The sequence below is a fragment of the Benincasa hispida genome, chromosome 5 (assembly GCF_027475165.1).
Source record: "Benincasa hispida cultivar pf3 chromosome 5, pf3_genome.v1.1, whole genome shotgun sequence".
Lineage (NCBI taxonomy): Eukaryota > Viridiplantae > Streptophyta > Magnoliopsida > Cucurbitales > Cucurbitaceae > Benincasa > Benincasa hispida.
This window is the reverse complement of record NC_143482.1, coordinates 45,766,496-45,784,346: the sequence shown is the minus strand read 5'-3', so window position 1 is coordinate 45,784,346 and position 17,851 is coordinate 45,766,496. Positions and strand designations below refer to the sequence as shown.

Sequence of the window (17,851 nt, the reverse complement as noted above, 5' to 3'; positions counted from 1 at the left end):
AATATGAAAAACATTTTTCTTTATTTAAATTTAGATAGAAATGTTTTATGTACTTAATTTAGATTTGGAAATGTTTTTCTTTATTTAATTTAGATTTGAAACATTTTATGTTTTTAGTTCAAAATATTGAAATGTTTTCTTTTGGGTTCTTATAAGGGTTGTCTGAGTTCTTTTGGTTTTTATTATTATTATTATTATTATTATTATTTTATCTTTCTCTCTACTTTTCATTCTAGTCAGTATATGTTTGAAGACTAAAAAATTCATGACTCAAATCTCCTTACTCTTATTTATACTAAAAAAAAAAAAAAAAAAAAACTACATAGATACAAATCTTTAAAGTTCAAAATCCGATAACTATATTTGTAATTTAACCAAAATCATATTAGTAGCCATTATTAAAAAAACTACAAGTTAGTCTCTAACCTACAAGTTTTTTTTCTTTTCTTCTTTTATAGTTCTTTTAACTTTTAATTTCGTGTACAAGTCAACTGAAGTTTAAAAATATCAAGTAGGTCCTAAAACACTTTGGATCTAAATGTTTCCGATCATATCCAGCACTTGTTTGAAAAAATCACCAACTTATTAAACACAAATTTAAATTTCCTATGTTCACACAAAAAACTCGCATGTCGTGGGCCTCAATGTGCTATTTATCGAGCCACTCCTCTGGTATGGCCTCATTTTTTTCTAGCTAACATGTGTGAGAGTACTCGCACCGGTATGATGAGCCTACCACGCTCCGATGCGTAAGTTTAGTACAAGTAATGTATAGTTCAGCTAAACACATAGTCGAATAAGGTAAGAGTTATCCTTTGGAGTTTACATAGATTTTTCTCCTCGGGGTTGTCAAATGAGGCTATTTATAAGATCCTTCCTCTAACACCCCTCTATAGTTATGTATAACATTGACTATGTTCGGGTGGTTACGACCTTCAAAGTTGAAGGGCACCAAGGTCGAGCCTGGCCCAGATATTTTCCAATTAGTAGAAATCATTCAGCTTGGTTGGTTGACCTAGAACCATATGGTCTGACCTTCTCCTTTTGGGACGTGGGGCATTCCCCATGCCGCATCTCAATTTTCCTTAGACTTGAGTTCATCCATGGAGTTTGGGCCTTGCCTGTAGTAACCTTAAACATTCTATAATATCGAACAAAATAGGAATACATCTAGGACAAAAATAAACTTTAATATATAAATTTACTAAACAATTTCTTAGTTCAATTAAATATGAAATTGAAAGTTTATCTACTTATTCGATACATTTTAAACTTTAAAGACTATAATTATAATTTAAAGGGCAAATATCAATTTATACTCCTAAACTTTAGGGATTGACTTTAAACTAATAATTGGATCAATTTAAACCTTAAACTTTAGGGGTGTATCAATTTAATCCATGAACTTTGGGATTTGTATTAATTTAAACCCCAAACTAATAATTATACTAATTTAAATCTTGAACTTCTATAAGTGTATCAATTTAAACCTTGAACTTCCATAAGTGTATCAATTTAAACCCTGAACATTCATAAGTGTATTCAGATAAAATATATTAGAGGGTTTAAGTTGATACAATTATGAAAGTTCAGGATTTAAATTGATATAATTATTAGTTTGAGATTTAAATTAATACAGTTATTAGTTTGGAATTTAAATAGATACAATCCCAAAGTTTGATACAACCTCTAAAGTTCAAAGATATAAATTGATATTTACCCTAATTTAAACGTGGCTCGACCTTCAACTTGCAATTATACAAATTGGACACTTGGATTGTTGTTTGTTAACAAAATATGGATGTTCTTTTTTGTTTGTTTTTGTTTTTGTTTTTTTTTTTTTGGTTGTTGATTGTTGTCATCTAGAAGACAAACCGTCCAACTCAAGTTGAAGGAGTAATCTGCAAATCCCAACAACTCGCACATTCTAAGAACTGAAATATGGCTTCCATTTTTGTAGCTTTGTGAGCTTAATCTACCTTGAAAACGGCGTCGTATATCAACAACTACCACCCTTCTTTTTGTTGGTCACCAAAAAGAACAAAGTTGCATCCCCCGAAGCCTCAATTAATCATGTATTTGGATTAACTTTCTAAATATTTAATTTTAAAAATAAGTTATTTTTTAAACAAAGAATGAAGTGTTTGATAATAACTCAAAATAATTTCAAAAGTAAAAATCTATCTAGTTTTTTTACTTTTAAAAAGTGTTTTCAACAATTCTTTTTAACCTTTGGTGGCACAAAATGTGAAAATTATAAAATAAACAATTGAAAATTATTATACACAAGATCAAAATGCACAAGTTTATTATAATACTTTTGAAGTATAGGTTACATAATATAATATTGAATTTACCTTCATTTATCAGCTTAAACTTTTGGATTAATCGACAATTGAAGATGGTATCAAAGTAAAGAGGAGGTTCATATATTTAAACTCCTGCAATGTTATTCCCTCTCCGATTAAAATTGATTTTCACTTGTTGGGTCTTCTATATGTCTCAAACCCATAAGTGAAAAAGAGTATTACATGATATACTATGAAATTTACTATCAATGATGAGCTTAAGCATTTAGGTCAATAAATGATTTAAAAGTATATAAACTAAATAGACTATTATGAAAGTTCAAAGCTCTAAAACTAAGATTCAGAAGTTCGAACCTCACCACGTGAATTGACCTAAAAACCCTTATTTAATTTTTTTTTCTTTTTAATTATGTAAAATACAGATAGAAAACCCAAAAAGGTCGGCCAAGGGGGTGGCACATGGAGATGTTTTGAGCCCATTCCCCACACACACAATAATAGCAAAAAAAAAAAAAAAAAAAAAAAAAAGCAATTTTTCAATGAATGAGAATGAGATGGATGGGTTGGGCTGGCTCCCTTCTTCAAAATTCCCATCTCTTTTTCTGTTCCATTTCAACTTTTATTTTTCAAAAAATAAAAATAAAAATAAAATAAAAAATAGGTAATGTTTCGGTTCTTATAATTTTATCCGTGAGTTTTGAATTTTGTATCAATTCAGTTTCTAGATTTCAAGATTTACATTCACCTCAATTTTAACTAAATATGCATTTTTAGTCTTTGGCGTTAATTCTTATTTATTAATTTTAAATAATTATAAAATAAAATTAAAAATTAATTTTAACTAATAATAAAAAAAATATTGAAATTTAATTCATTATAATTCTTTTAAATTAATTAATAGATATCAACATAAAAGATTGAAAGTGAGTATTTAAAAAAAAAATTGAGTTTAAAAGTGTAAATTTTGAAACTTAGGAATTAAATTGAAACAAAACTCAAACCTCAAAGATAAAATTATAACATTTTGAAACTTAGAAACTAAATTGAAATCAAACATAAAACTTAAAAGACTAAAATTAAAGTGTAATATTTTGAAATCTAAAGACCAAATAGAAGTTAGACCCAAAATCTAAGAATTAAAAAGATATTTTCTCTTTTTTCCCCTTAAAATCTTTTTTTTTTCCACTAATTTACATCTCGAAATTACAAATTTAGTCTTCAAACTTTCAATTTAAATAGTGCCTACTACATCCCTTCAACTATAAAAGTATCTAATAGTTTCTTAAATTTTCAATTTTGTGTCAAATAGATCATTGAGTTTATAATTTTGTGTTTAATATAGATCCTTAACCTATTGGGTATTTCTTTTAGAAAAACTAATAGACCTACTAGACAAAAATTGAAAGTTTAGAGTCATAACCTAGAATTCAATTATCTATCGAATAAATCAATTAATTTTTTGAAATTAGAAAAATGTTAGAATTTATCAAACACAAAATTGAAGGTTGGAGACTCAACGTCATACTAAACACAAAATTTAACTATATATATTAAATAGGTCAATCAATTTTTAAAATTAGAAATATATTAGGAATTTATTGGTATAAAATTAAAAAGTTGGGGACTGAGCTTTTAAAGTCAATTACACATCTAACGTAAAAATGTTGCGACTAAATCGTAGTATAATAACTGTTAGGATGAGGTAAAGAAGAAAGTCAGACCAATTATCATTAATGAACTAAACTTAGTTGGACGAAAAAAATATATTTTTGTCAATAATGTTCGGGTGCTATTCAATGTTTCTGCCCATTTCTTATAACTAGAAATGTATACGTGTGGGGCGTTGAAATTTTAATTTAAAGTTTAAACATAATATTTAATTTTATATAAAATTTATGTATGTAATCAATAAATAATATTTAAACTTAATTTTTATCATCATAAACATTTAAAAGTAGTTAAATAACTTTTAAAATATAGTGGATCTTATGAGTCTATATCTACTCACGTCTCTAACTTTTCTCTCTATAAAATTTACTTATATTTTTTATCTTCTTTTTTTTTTTTTTTTTACTCTCTTGACATTTTTCTTAAATGCTTTCTCTTTAAATATTTTGATGATATGTTAAAATCCATCATAATTATGTAGAACCTCGAACCATTTTAGAAAATGCTATCGAAATGAATCATATATAATACCATAAAAAAATTCGAGAGCATGTATTATAATTCTTACACAACAAATAATTAGGCAAAAATGAAGTTAGACATCAAAAATATAAAGGTCGAGAAAAAAAATACAAAAATTAATGCATCAATTGAATCAATCATTCTAAGTGATTTAATATGCATTTTTCTTAAATTCTTTATATGTAGGCACTTTTCAGTTGCGTTTTCAAATTTTATGACATTTTCAATTTCCATATAACTCTTACAATTTTTTTAGTTGGAATCGGGTATGTATTGACACATTTTAATTTTTTTTTTCCTTCTATAATCATACCCATATGCACATGGATGCACCATGAAGTTGGGCATGTATAATTATCTCTCTTTAAACATCACATCCCGTCATTAGTTATACCTATTAGACTTAAAAGATACTTACATTTGAAATGTTGTGTCCTATCTATGAAGGGTAATATAGATTAAAAAAACACTTAAATTCAAATAGTTGTGATCCATCAACAAAAGACAAAATAGACATTTACTAATAAAGTAGTACAAAAAAGAAAGAAATTTTGTACAAGTGATACAATCCTTGAGGCGCTAATGCTAAATGACCCAATTCTAAGAAAACCAATGAAAACTAACCTTTTATCAACGTCACATAGCATTCTAGCATGACTTCCTTCTTATCACGAAGTAGTCAAAACCCTAACATGATATCCATTTCAACCACAATGATTTTTTTTTAACAGCAATCATCCAATCAAGATCGGGAGTGCTCTCCCACCACATTCTTATGGCAGGAGTGCTGTCCCAATTTTGAAAAAAAAAACATTTTTTATAGAAGTCTTGAAAAACATAAATACATATAATGTTAAAAAAAATTAAAATATTGCACTTAACACGAAATCTCGTTAAGACTTTGACTATTTCGTGATGGGGTGAGGTGTTCTTGTTGCGAGAAGGAGTTCCAGGCTGTAGAGTACTTTGTAACATCTTTAGAAGGTTAGTTTTCATTTATTTTTGGGATCAAGTCATTCCGTATTAATACACTTTGCCCTCGTAACCCTTTTTATATATAGTAAATTTTTAAAAGATATATATATATATATATATATATATATATATATATATATATATATATAACATTTTCCTTTTTAGGTGACCAAATTCATCATTTATATTTCAGTCGATTCATTAGAAATATCATGTCATATAGACTATTATGTACTAATTTTAACACGTCTTTCTAACATTGAGAATTTAATTGAAAATAAGAAAATGTAAGAGACTAAACTTTTTAAACATTAGAGCTAAATTTTCCTATGGTGTTACTTAATTTTCATCAGATTTATCATAGTAAAGATTAGAATATCACAAGTTTAAAAATCTAAACTAATTGTTATACATTAAAACTTAAGAATTGAGGCCTTGTTTAATAATCATTTTGTTTTTTGTTTTTAATTTTTGAAAATTAAGCCTATTTTCTATTCATTTCTTACAATGATTTATTGCATCTTTCTTAATATAATGATTGAATTCTTAGTCAAATTTCTAAAATAAAAATAAGTTTTGAAAAGCTACGTTTTTTTAGTTTTCAATAATTAGTTTGGTCTTTTAAATCATTGAAAAAAAAAATTGATACGAAAGAAGAAATTTAGAGGTAAAAATAGGAGTAGAGTTAAGATTTAAAAAATATAAACAAAAAATTAAATAATTATCAAATGAGCCTATATGATTACAAATTTAATTTGGACAAAATGTTGTTTTTTGAATGAGAAGTCTCATATGAAAAACATTTTTAAAGTAAAAAGAACAAGTTCTAAAGAAGTTGTTGGGAGTAGGGGTGGAAACGGTTCGGTTTGGTGGTCAAACCGAACCGAACCGATTTATTGGTTCAAACCGAACCACATATATGCGATTCGATTTAGTTTCAAATTCGGTTTTGACATTTTTAAAAAATCCATGTTATATTCTTTTTTAATTAAAAGCGGTTCGGTTCGGTTCGGTTCAGTTTTAAATTCGGTTTTACTCTTTTTTAAAATATATATATATATATATATATATATATATATATATATATATATATATATATTAGTTAAAAATGGTTCGATTCGGTTTCAAATTTGATTTTCGAAAGTGAAATCGAGCTGAATCGATTATTTCGATTTCACTGAATTTTCGATTCGGTTCGGTTCAATTTTTAGAAACGATTCAGTTTTTACGATTTGAATGATCCCCTAATTGGGAGTTTAAAGGTGTAGCCTTAAGGTCTAAGGGTAGGGTTGGGTGTAGACTGCCCATAAAATAAGATACCAAACCACAATCACTTTACCCATCATTGCTGATTTGAAGAATTACTATTATAACCAACAATAATATTTGGAACAATAAGAGATTTTGGTAGGGCCAAGAGGATGTCAAACACCAATAATTTTCAAAATCTTTGGAATCAAAGATTGCTTTTTTTATTCCCTTTTTCAATTCCCCCAACATTATGATGCATATTATTTTTGTTATTTCCTCTTCAAGTTAGTTTTTTTTTTCTCCCCCTAGCTCAGTTTTCCTTTTATTCTATGTTTTTCTTAAGTGGCTTTAATTTGAGAGAGATTTTGTATGCAATAATTATAGGATAATTTAATGTGTGTCTTGTGTTATGTTGTGTTGAATGAAGAAATATCTTTTTAAGCCTATGTCCTATCATATATGTAATGAATTGTGTAATGGGGCCTTCATATATTGCATGTGGTGTGTAAGGTAATATTAATGAGGGGATGAATCCATATAAAATAAATATAAATTAATGATTAAAAGAGTTTTTTTATAGGATTATTTTTAAATAAAGGAAAATGAGCAAACTTATTTACAAATATAGCAAAATATCACTATCTATCAGTGATAAACCACGATATACTATAATAGTTAACTATCGATGCCAGTGATAGATGTCTATTATGGTCTATCGTGATTTATTACTGATAGACAGTGATATTTTGCTATATTTGAAAATACTTTCAACAATTTTATTATTTAAAATAGTTATCCTATTATCAAGATTATTAGTATATGAGCTTTTAAGTGCACTATTCTCAACACACCAAAGATTAATAGGAAAAATTGGTATATGTTTGGTTTTGTATGGAAATAGCCATCGTTCATGCAACTACTTTGTGTTGCTTTAATAATAGAAATAATTAATTAGTTACAAATGAAACCCACAAAGTGTTTTGTTTGTAGTCATATTATTTTCTTCAATTTTAATTGCCTTGTATGGCTGAATTTGAAGCATGTGAAGAATAATTTTAATTAGACATACATGTTCAACAAACAAGTCGATTTTAATTTGGAGACAACATCGATGAAGAATTATTGACCACCAGGTATAGAAGAGAAATTCTTAGGCATGTCCCCTGTAAAAGGGAAAACATATACCCTTCATTATACTTTGTATAGTTCACTTCAATAGTATCTCGAGCTTGTCTGAGACTCTTGAGCATCACACTGGATGCAAGATTCTCTTAATCAACTAAAGTGACATTCACCTTCATCTCACAATAGCCAATCACTTTATTCCCACTCTTTCATGGTAAAAACCTACATTTTTAAATTTAAATTATTTTTTTTATTTTTAAGATGATATTTATTTTAACAATTTATATAATTACACCAACTCAATGACCAAAATGGTTAATTTACGTATATGAAACCTTTTCATTTTTCATTTTTCATTTTTTTTTTTCCATATTCATATTTCCTCCTTAGAATTATCAATCCTTCGGTTGAATAATATAAAATAAAAAGTATTTTTCTCTCGCACTATTTATTTAGTATTCCTCTATGAAGCACAGACACAGATACGACTACACGATACGAATACGATCGGATACGGCGATTCGTCAATTTCTAAAGAACTAAGACACGGATACGTCTAAGGATGCGTCATTTTTTTTATATATATTTTTAATATATATATATATATATAAAATGAGAATATTGATACATTGAAAATACATTTTCTTTTTCTTTAAAAAAAAATCTAGGATATAGATAAATTTAGCATACAAGTCAATAACAATAGCACAAAATAGAATACAAACACTAAAATAGAATATAAAAACAGCAACATCTAAGATGTTGACGTACAATAGTTAATAAAATGCAGTAGAAAAATGACTCATGTTGCAAACAAGAAGAAGACTAGAGGGAGAAGTATGAAGATAAACAAACAAAATTCTTCATTGAATTGTTGAAGATATCCAAATGGTTTATATTTTGGAGGACTTTGTAGGGACTCAAATGTGAAGATGAAGATTAATGATTTTAGTCTAGGGTTTGGTCCGTTATTTATTTTTTTCTTTTAGTTTTGGACTCCAATAGTGAGCTTTTTAAATAGGTTGCTTCATTTTATATTGGGAAAGATTAAATGAGTTGCTTGTCTTTTTTCTAAAAAAAAAGTACACGTAGAAATAGATACGTCAAATAGCTGTCAGATACATATCTAGAAAGTATCTGAAAGTATTGATATCTGATACGTGTCTGATACTGATTCTTTGCTTCACATGAAGTATCTGTGCTTCATAGGTATTCCTCCAACTCTATGATGGTTAATGGCTATTAAACAAAATGATTTTTTTTATTTAAAAACATGCATACTTAGGTTGAGTTAGATTTTTTTTTTTTTTTTTTTTTTGGTGCAAGTATTATAGATTTTACAAGTCATTAAAAAATGATTAAAAGAAGAGAGCGAGATTAAATACTCAATTAAAAAATAAAGTGATAAAAAAAATGTCAAAAAGGTGTTTGACTAAAATCAAGAGACAATACATGCCATTTAATAGTATATATGACCTGTTTAGACTCCATTACTACCTATTTTTTTGTTGAATTCTTTTGTTTCGTTATTATTTTTTAAGACATAATTCAAGGCAAAGTTTTAAGAATGAAAGAGTTAAGTCTTATTTATTTGTTTTTAGTAGTTTTTTAAACATTAATTTTATAAATACTTCTTATACCTATTGATTTCTTTATTTTCTTATTGTCTATTTTTGAAGAACGTTTTAGAAAATTAAACCAAATTTAAAAATTATATATATAATTTTAAAAATTTATATTTTTGAAATTTAATTAAAAATATAATTATTTAGTTAAGATAGATGAAAATCATGGTACAAAAGTTTGTACCAAAACAAGTACAATTTAAGGAAAAAAAATCAAATGGAATTTTGTATATGTTCCTTTAAAAATTCACAAAGCATTGGATGATTTTATAAATCATGATGTTTCTTATTTCTTATTTTAATTAAAATATATACACTATTTGTCACTATTTATAAATAACTAACCATTCATTCTCTTACTACAAAAAATAAAAAAAAACAAAATTGTTTATAAAGTGTTTATCACGAATCTTGAATATTCACATCTTTAGATATGGATTCAATTCATCTTAAAGAAGAAAAGAGGAGAGAGGAAGATTGAGACTATAAAATCAAATCCAATCAAATATCGTCAAATGTACTAAAAATAATACTATTGTCCTTACAACAATCATTCATTTGATGGAAAAAAAAGCATATGGTTGAATAAGATGTGGAGATCATTTCATCCCCATATTCAATACTATTTGAGGAGAATAGATTCTAATGTTTTGTTTTTTTTTTTCCTTTTTATAAACTTTTCTAAGTAATATTCCATTTGAACTTTGTGTATGTTAAGATCCCTCTTGTGATTTTTCAAAATTTCCCTTTCAGAAAACAGCTGAAGTGAAGGCATGCATGATAGGATATAGTGCTTCATTGTTTATCTCCAATAAGCTATATATATATATATATATATATATATTTATGCCTATCCTCTTCTTCTCATTATTATTAGTGCTAAGTGGGAAATTTAACATGCTTGAAAGCAACATTTTTGTTTGAGAGAATGGAAAAAGAAAAAACCAATTTGCCTCTCAACTTTTATTTTTCTTTTATGGGAATGGATTCTTATCTTATGTACTCATTAAAATTTGTGCCCCTTTAGATTCAGACCCTATATTTATGTGTTTGCCACACAACTTGGGATGATGTGTAAAGAACTAATCATATAATAATATAAACCCAACAAAAATGAAGTTCTTATTTATTTGTCATTCTAATCTTAGCTACATAATCATTAGCTACTCCCATGTGATGAGCTAAGCTATAGAGGATTTGCCTTTTTTCTCCGTTTTATCTGTTTTCTCTTTTAATCAGATCAAAGGATTTTGGGAGCTAAAAGATATGGGAAGCTAATAGTTTAGTCCTCAACTTTAAAGTATGTATTTTATTTCATCTCTAAATCTTTGTTTAGTACGTAGTTAAACTTTTAATTTCATATCTAAAAGGTCGCTAAACTTTTAATTTGTATAATTTTCCTTATAGATTTAAAAACTTTGAAAAATAAATAACCTAATTAAATATAATTTTAAAAATTATATCTAATGACATTCTAAACTTTTTTTTTAGAAATAATGATATTGACTAAGTATATTTGTTCAGAATTTCTGGCATTATTTTTTTAGGCTTTCTGGAGTTGTCTCTGCTCTTGTCTCAGAGGTTGCATTTTCAGTTGCCAAATCATCAAAATATTTCTTTCCTTATTTATCATATTCTACAAAATATTTTATTTGGAATATTTTCCTTTCTGGTGTGCTGACGATTTTGTGTGGGAATATTTTCCATCATTCCGCTATGCTATTTAAGCTTAAGAAGTTCTCATGCTAGCACTACTATAGAAATTGGATTACTTAACGTTTTTCCAATGTCAAGTAGAGGGTATACTTGACGCTAATAAAAGTGTTGAGTATTCGACTGTGAAGTATAAAGTCATAACTTGATACTGTAAAAATGGCAAGAGAAATATTTCTTGATATAATTTCCGTGTCAATAAATATAATACACTTGATGTTGATGACATGTCAAGTGTATTAATTCTTGATAGTTTTTATTGTGATTACTCTTGACATTTTTTATTTGTCAAATATATTTTTATCTCGACATAGAATAATGGTCAAGTAATCTAATTCTTGACACATTTCCAATGTCATCTATGCTTTTTTTTTTCCAAATTAAATATTCGAATTTAATTTCCATTTCTCATTTTCTGCATTACATTTGTTCCAATAAGACAATTTCATCAACTACAATAAACAATTGCACATATTTCAGGTCTACATATCAGCCCAATATATCCAACCTAACAACTCAGAATACTAAAATAAAAAATTCTATTCTTCTATTACCTTCCATGTATGTAAACGATTCCAAAATTTACAAGACCAATCATACAACAGTATATACTCTATCAACCCACACCAATATATGATAATTCCAAAATTGTAAGACCAATCTATATGTGCTATGTATTCCAAATATCACAAGACTAAAATTCAATCCTCCACCACACATTTATTTAAAGTATATAACCTATAATGACTTAACAAAACATTTACACACACAAAAAAAAAAGTTTTGGGCATTCCCATGTAGCTACATACACAAAATTTATAGGAAGTCTATCAGATATAGCGACCTAAATATTCAGCCTATTCCACGCATACTTCATCCAATTCAAGTTGCAAGTACGAGATCCTCGTATTAATCTATAAAATATAGAAAGTGAAATATATATATTTATTTACTATTTATACTATCTATAATGTTATAATATATATAAGTAGTTTAAAGATATATGTGATAATATTCTTCTCTTTAGTCATGATTTCTCTCATATATCTCATAACATAGTACCCACATTCGACAGTTCCCACTTGTAAAGAACACTACAATACAAAACCAATAATTAATACATATCATACAGATGCATTAAATAAACATCATTCTATTAATTTTTTTCAATGCTCTTATACTTACCTTTACTGTTTTCCAGAATGTGGTTTTTCGCGTCTTTTGCAATTTTTTTTAGACTGAAAAATGGTCATTGCCCTACATTCGTCAAAGAGTATAGTATAATATTTAGAATGAAATAAACTTTACACCAAAAAAAAAAAAAAATCAAGCAAAGTTAGCTTACATATTTGTTATGTATTTGATATCTTCTCATGAAATTGTTCTCAATGAGTCAAGATAGTACACCACATCATCATACATATTGATAACAATTAATGACCAATGATCACTAAATAAAATACACAACTAATTAGTATGGAACATGAAGGTAGCTCATCACATTAAGGTAGAATATGAGGATAAGGAGCTTTCAAGTACAATGATCCCAACACAATTCTACATTGGAAAAAAATAGGAAAAGGTAGAACATGAGTACAAGGAGCTTTCAAGTACAATGATCCCAACACAATTCTACATTGGAACAAAATAGGAAAAGGTAGAACATGAGTATAAGGTTCTGAACATGAGTATAACTAATTATACTTACCCGAGATTATAAGGAGCAATAACTAATTGACCATGTTCAGAAGCTATTAATCTACTACAAAGGTTTCGAGCTCTAACTTCTCGAGTATTTTGGCCCGTGGATATAAGAGATGGATCTACAAAAATACACTTCGACCCTTTATTTGAATTGACAATGAACGAGTGTAGGTACCTATAATAATAGATCAAACACATTAACTTACTACTAATTAATAAAATGATAATATATCATAAATAAATAACATTTACTTACGTGATATAAGCCACCATTAATAAAGTCTTCACTTTTTGCATGCTTCAAAACTCGATCACATTTTCTCGCAGAACATAACTCTTTCGGCCAAAACCAAAGAGCTCAACAGGTAGTTGGAAGGAAATACTAGTCCCTCAACCATTACCTTTTTAGCATACCTAAGAATAGACTTCAAGGATGTTGATAAATTGGATGGTGCACTAGTAACTTCATTCTCTTTTGACATCGTCTTTGAAGCTTTTTCCTAACACAATGAAGATAGAACATGAGTAAAATATTCATTCCTAAATAAGATAGAATAACATGAGACTTATACAATTCATCTTCAAGATCGGTGGTACACTAATAGCAATCACTTTCTCATCCTTTCCCGCATTCTCTAAAACTTTCTCCTAAAACCACAACGTTATAATTTTATAATTAACTAATAGTAAATTTACCTCATAATACAATTCACCTTCAAGATCGGTTGAACACTAATAGCTTCCATCTCCTTCACCTTCTTCCCTTCTTCATGTGTAGTTGATACACTAACAACTTCCTTCTCTTATGATATAAATATAATAGTACAAATTAAACAAATTAAAAATTATCATAACTAATAGTTGTAACCTTAATGCATAAATTGAATAAGATAGAACATGAGACTAACTGTGACCCCAACATTTGAATTTTTCTTCTTTCGGATTTTATTCTTGGAGAAACTACCATGCTCAGATTTTGGCATGTTTTGAATTTGATCTTCCAACTCCTTAATGTGCTTATGAAGTGCTTCATTTTCATCAACAATTTTTTTGTGTGTATCCTTTCTTTTCGCTGTATGGAAGTAAACGGTATGTGTAATGAAACCACCCATCCCACATACGCGTCCACCATATTCCGGAGTACCCAAGGCTTGAGTCAAAACGTCATTCGGTGAATCATTCTTTTGGAAAGTGGATTTTCATTCTTTATGATCTCATCCTAAATGGAAATTATATATATTCAATAACACATTTAAAATATTATAATGATTTCATGCAAACGTAACATTGGTAATCTTACTATTCGGTTGGAGACTTGTTGGACATCCCCATTGTCATACTCTCCTTTTTTGTTTGTTCGAGCTTTTTTCCACATATTAGCTCGTCCAAAATCACATTTTCTGAACGAAGGTAATTTTTTCTGCATAATAAACATATTGTTAAATATAAGAAAATAGTTAAACTTAAGAATATTCTTACCATTTCCTCGACAAGATTCACATAACCTCTTCTGAACATTCGATGATTATACTTGTTCTTCTTTCTTCGTGCTTGTTGTTGATTTCCCACATTCTATTTAAGTTTAATAGTTCAAAATAAAAATGACAAGAAAGTGACAAATATTGATGTTCTTAATGAAAAGTTTAATACCTCGAACTCTGTAGATAATCTCAATTTGACAAACTCTTGCCAATGATGTGTTTCAATTATGTGGGAGTACATCGAAGGTGGATGTAACAAAAGTTGGGGTTCATCCTAAAAAGGGATAATATATTGTGTCGTTAACCAAGACTTGAATTGACAAAATGCAATGCCTGCAGTTCTGAGAATAGCCTTCTTACTTCTACCATCAATTATGAAAACACCCTAAACATTTAAAAAACTTGATTATTACTTTTCAAGTATAATATTAATATAATACATCAACAAAGGAAAATATACATACCTCAACAATATTAAACAATTTTTTCTTGAAGTCAGTCGGTACACACTTCCAAGATGTATATGTAATCGGGATATGAAATGCACAGTAGATCCAATGAAAGATTTTAACTTATATCCATTGTTTCCAATCGGTACTCCATCATCATTATATTCAATCAACTTTTTCTCCCTTACACTCCTAATTTTTGTTACCTCATGCATAATAGTCGGTCCTCGCGTTTGCCTTTTCTTTTTGTTTGGTATTTCATCTTGCTTCAGTTTCATATTTTTATTGACATTATCCAAACCAAGTTGCAAGTCCTCATCACTTGCTATCTCCATGGTGTAAGAATTATCCTGAAAAATAGAATAGAGTTTAGATCCTCAATATAAAATACTTGTCTTGCTTGGGATGCCAGTATGAAAAAATCATTCTTGTGGCCTATTCTATTTAAGTCAACTAACATAAAATACTTGGATTTTCTTCTTTTTATTTGTGGCTTTACCATATTTCGACCTTGACTCACCGCATTCAAGACACACAATTGCATTGACATATTCCTTTCGATACAAGCAACAATCATTATGGCATGCATGAATCTTTTCATATTTCATTCCTAGTGCACCTAATATTTTCTTTGCTTCATACATTGATGTACAGAGGTCATTAGTAGAAGGTAAGATATCCTTTAATGCTTTTAGTAGTTCTGAGAAACTAATGTCACTCCATCCATGTCTAACTTTTAAGTTATACAATTTCACTAATGTAGACAACTTGTTGAACTTTTTGCATCCTTCATACAATGGTTTCTCAGCATCATTAAACAACTTTTCGAATCCATTGGGATCTTTTGAATATTGCTCATGAGCAATTTCAACCATTTCTTTTATATTTCCAACATCATTCTCTTCATACCTACACTTAGGGGATTTTCCATGCAAGGATGAACTAGGAAGTTCCTCACCATGCCAAAACCAAATCTTATAACTTTCATCAATCCCATTAAAATATAAATGATCTCTAATATCATTGCTATTATGTCTTTGACAATTTCCATATTTCAAACAAGGACAACATATAGTAGTATTATTTGTATTGAAAAATCTAAATTTGATGAAGTTTTCCATACCCAACTCAAATTCTTTAGATAATCTACCCTTTGTCATCCATGATTTATCCATACTTATAATAAGCTAATCTTGGAACTACAAAAAAATATTACAATAATTCAAATTAGATAACTCATACAACTTATAAAATTTGTATGAAATTGATATTTATAGAGAACTTAAGAACTTGACCTCTCAAAAATTTCAAATGTGTGCTGATGTTGTAATGAATAGATGGTTTACTAAATTCAAAATCTTAAAAATTAAATGGTGTAAAGAGCAACTACAACCACTTTTGTATTATACTAAAGTAGAGACCGATGATTTCAAATGGAATCAAATGCTTTCAAATTCTAAATGATGTGCTAATTTATGGTTGAAGGACACTTTTCTTTATACATTGTTTTCAATATAACGGCCAAACATGTGAGAAGACAATTCTAAATGATGTCTAATTTGTAGTCAAAGAACGATAATAATTACAAAAATGAACAGATAAACTTGAAACAAGGTACATGAAAATAAATTGCAGATGCAATTAAAATAAAATAAGGCTTACCAGACGGCGCGATCAAAGCACGAAGCAAAGAGTGGTTAGACCGGTCGAACAGAGCACGAGAAACGATCGAAGCACGAAGCATAGAATGGCTAAATCGGTCGATTGACAACAAAACCTATAAGGCTATTGTGATAGGATGGTCTTCTCCCACTATGAAGAATGCTGATGACAAAGAAGTTTTGAAATCCAAGATCCAATGGTCTAAAGCTGAAGACGAAGCCTCATTCAGAAATTCTGGAGCCTTAAATGCTATATTTAATGGAGTGAATCACAACATATTTCGTCTAATCATTACTTGCATGTCAGCTAAAGAAGCTTTGGGCATCTTGTCAGTTGTTCATGAGGGAACTTTGAAAGTCAAGTTGACCAGACTGCAACTTCTAACTTCAAAGTTTGAAAATCTCAAAATGCAGGATAATGAATCGATTACCAAATTTAATGTTTAGTTACTAGACATTGCCATTAAGTCATTTGTCCCAAGAGAGAAAATTTATAAAGAAAAGCTGGTTAGAAAGTGCTTAGGTTTTTACCTAAGAAATTTGATATGGAAGTAATAACCATTGAGGAAGCGGCATAACATCTCCAAAATGAAAATTGATGAACTATTTGACTCTCTTTTAACCTTTGAAATGTCTATGGAAGGAAAATCGGAGAAACGAAATAAAGAAGTGACTTTACAGTCCTCAATTAAAAAGAAGCACGATGATTTGAATAAGGAGAATGATGAGCCTCTTGCTGACTCTATTTCATTCATGTCTAAACAATTCAATCGTGTTCTCAAACAATTTGAAAAGAAGTCAGGAAATCCAAGCACCCTAAGTATTAGATCAGAAGGAAATCTTTCTCCTAGACAGTCTAAATCCCAAAATTTTCGAAGGGAACCTAACAAGTTGGCTTTACCAGCTACCAAAACAAGGAGAAATCGTTCAAATGTAGAGAATGTAAAGGTTTTGGTCACTTTCAAGCTAAATGTCCAAATTTTTTAAAAAGGGAAAATAAAAGCTATGTATTGACATTGTCTGATGATGACTCTGACAGGAGCCGTGACTTTGAAGTTGATTGATGCGTTAGGCAAAGGAGAGGAAAATAAGTATGCATCTTATGTATGTGTTGATCTCCATGCGTCGATGGTCATGAATTTGAAGAAAATGTACAATATGCGTTTAAGCATGTATGCATTGACCATGCACTCCTGTTACAACTTTTTTCGCTTTTTCGCCAAGTATAACGAGAATGCAAGTTTCTCGGGGTGATCCGGGGTCGAACACAGGGACATGTAACTCAATAAAATTTGTGAAGTGATGCATTTGAGGCAGTGAATAAAAATAAAAAGACAGAAGTTAATGGATAATGCACTACTCCTACTC

The 17,851-nt window shown here is 28.6% G+C and overlaps 1 pseudogene; it reads right to left on the bottom strand.

Moving 5' to 3' along the window:
- Positions 1-13,203: 13,203 nt before the first annotated feature.
- Positions 13,204-15,997, bottom strand: LOC150036188 (uncharacterized; annotated as a pseudogene).
- Positions 15,998-17,851: the final 1,854 nt, after the last annotated feature.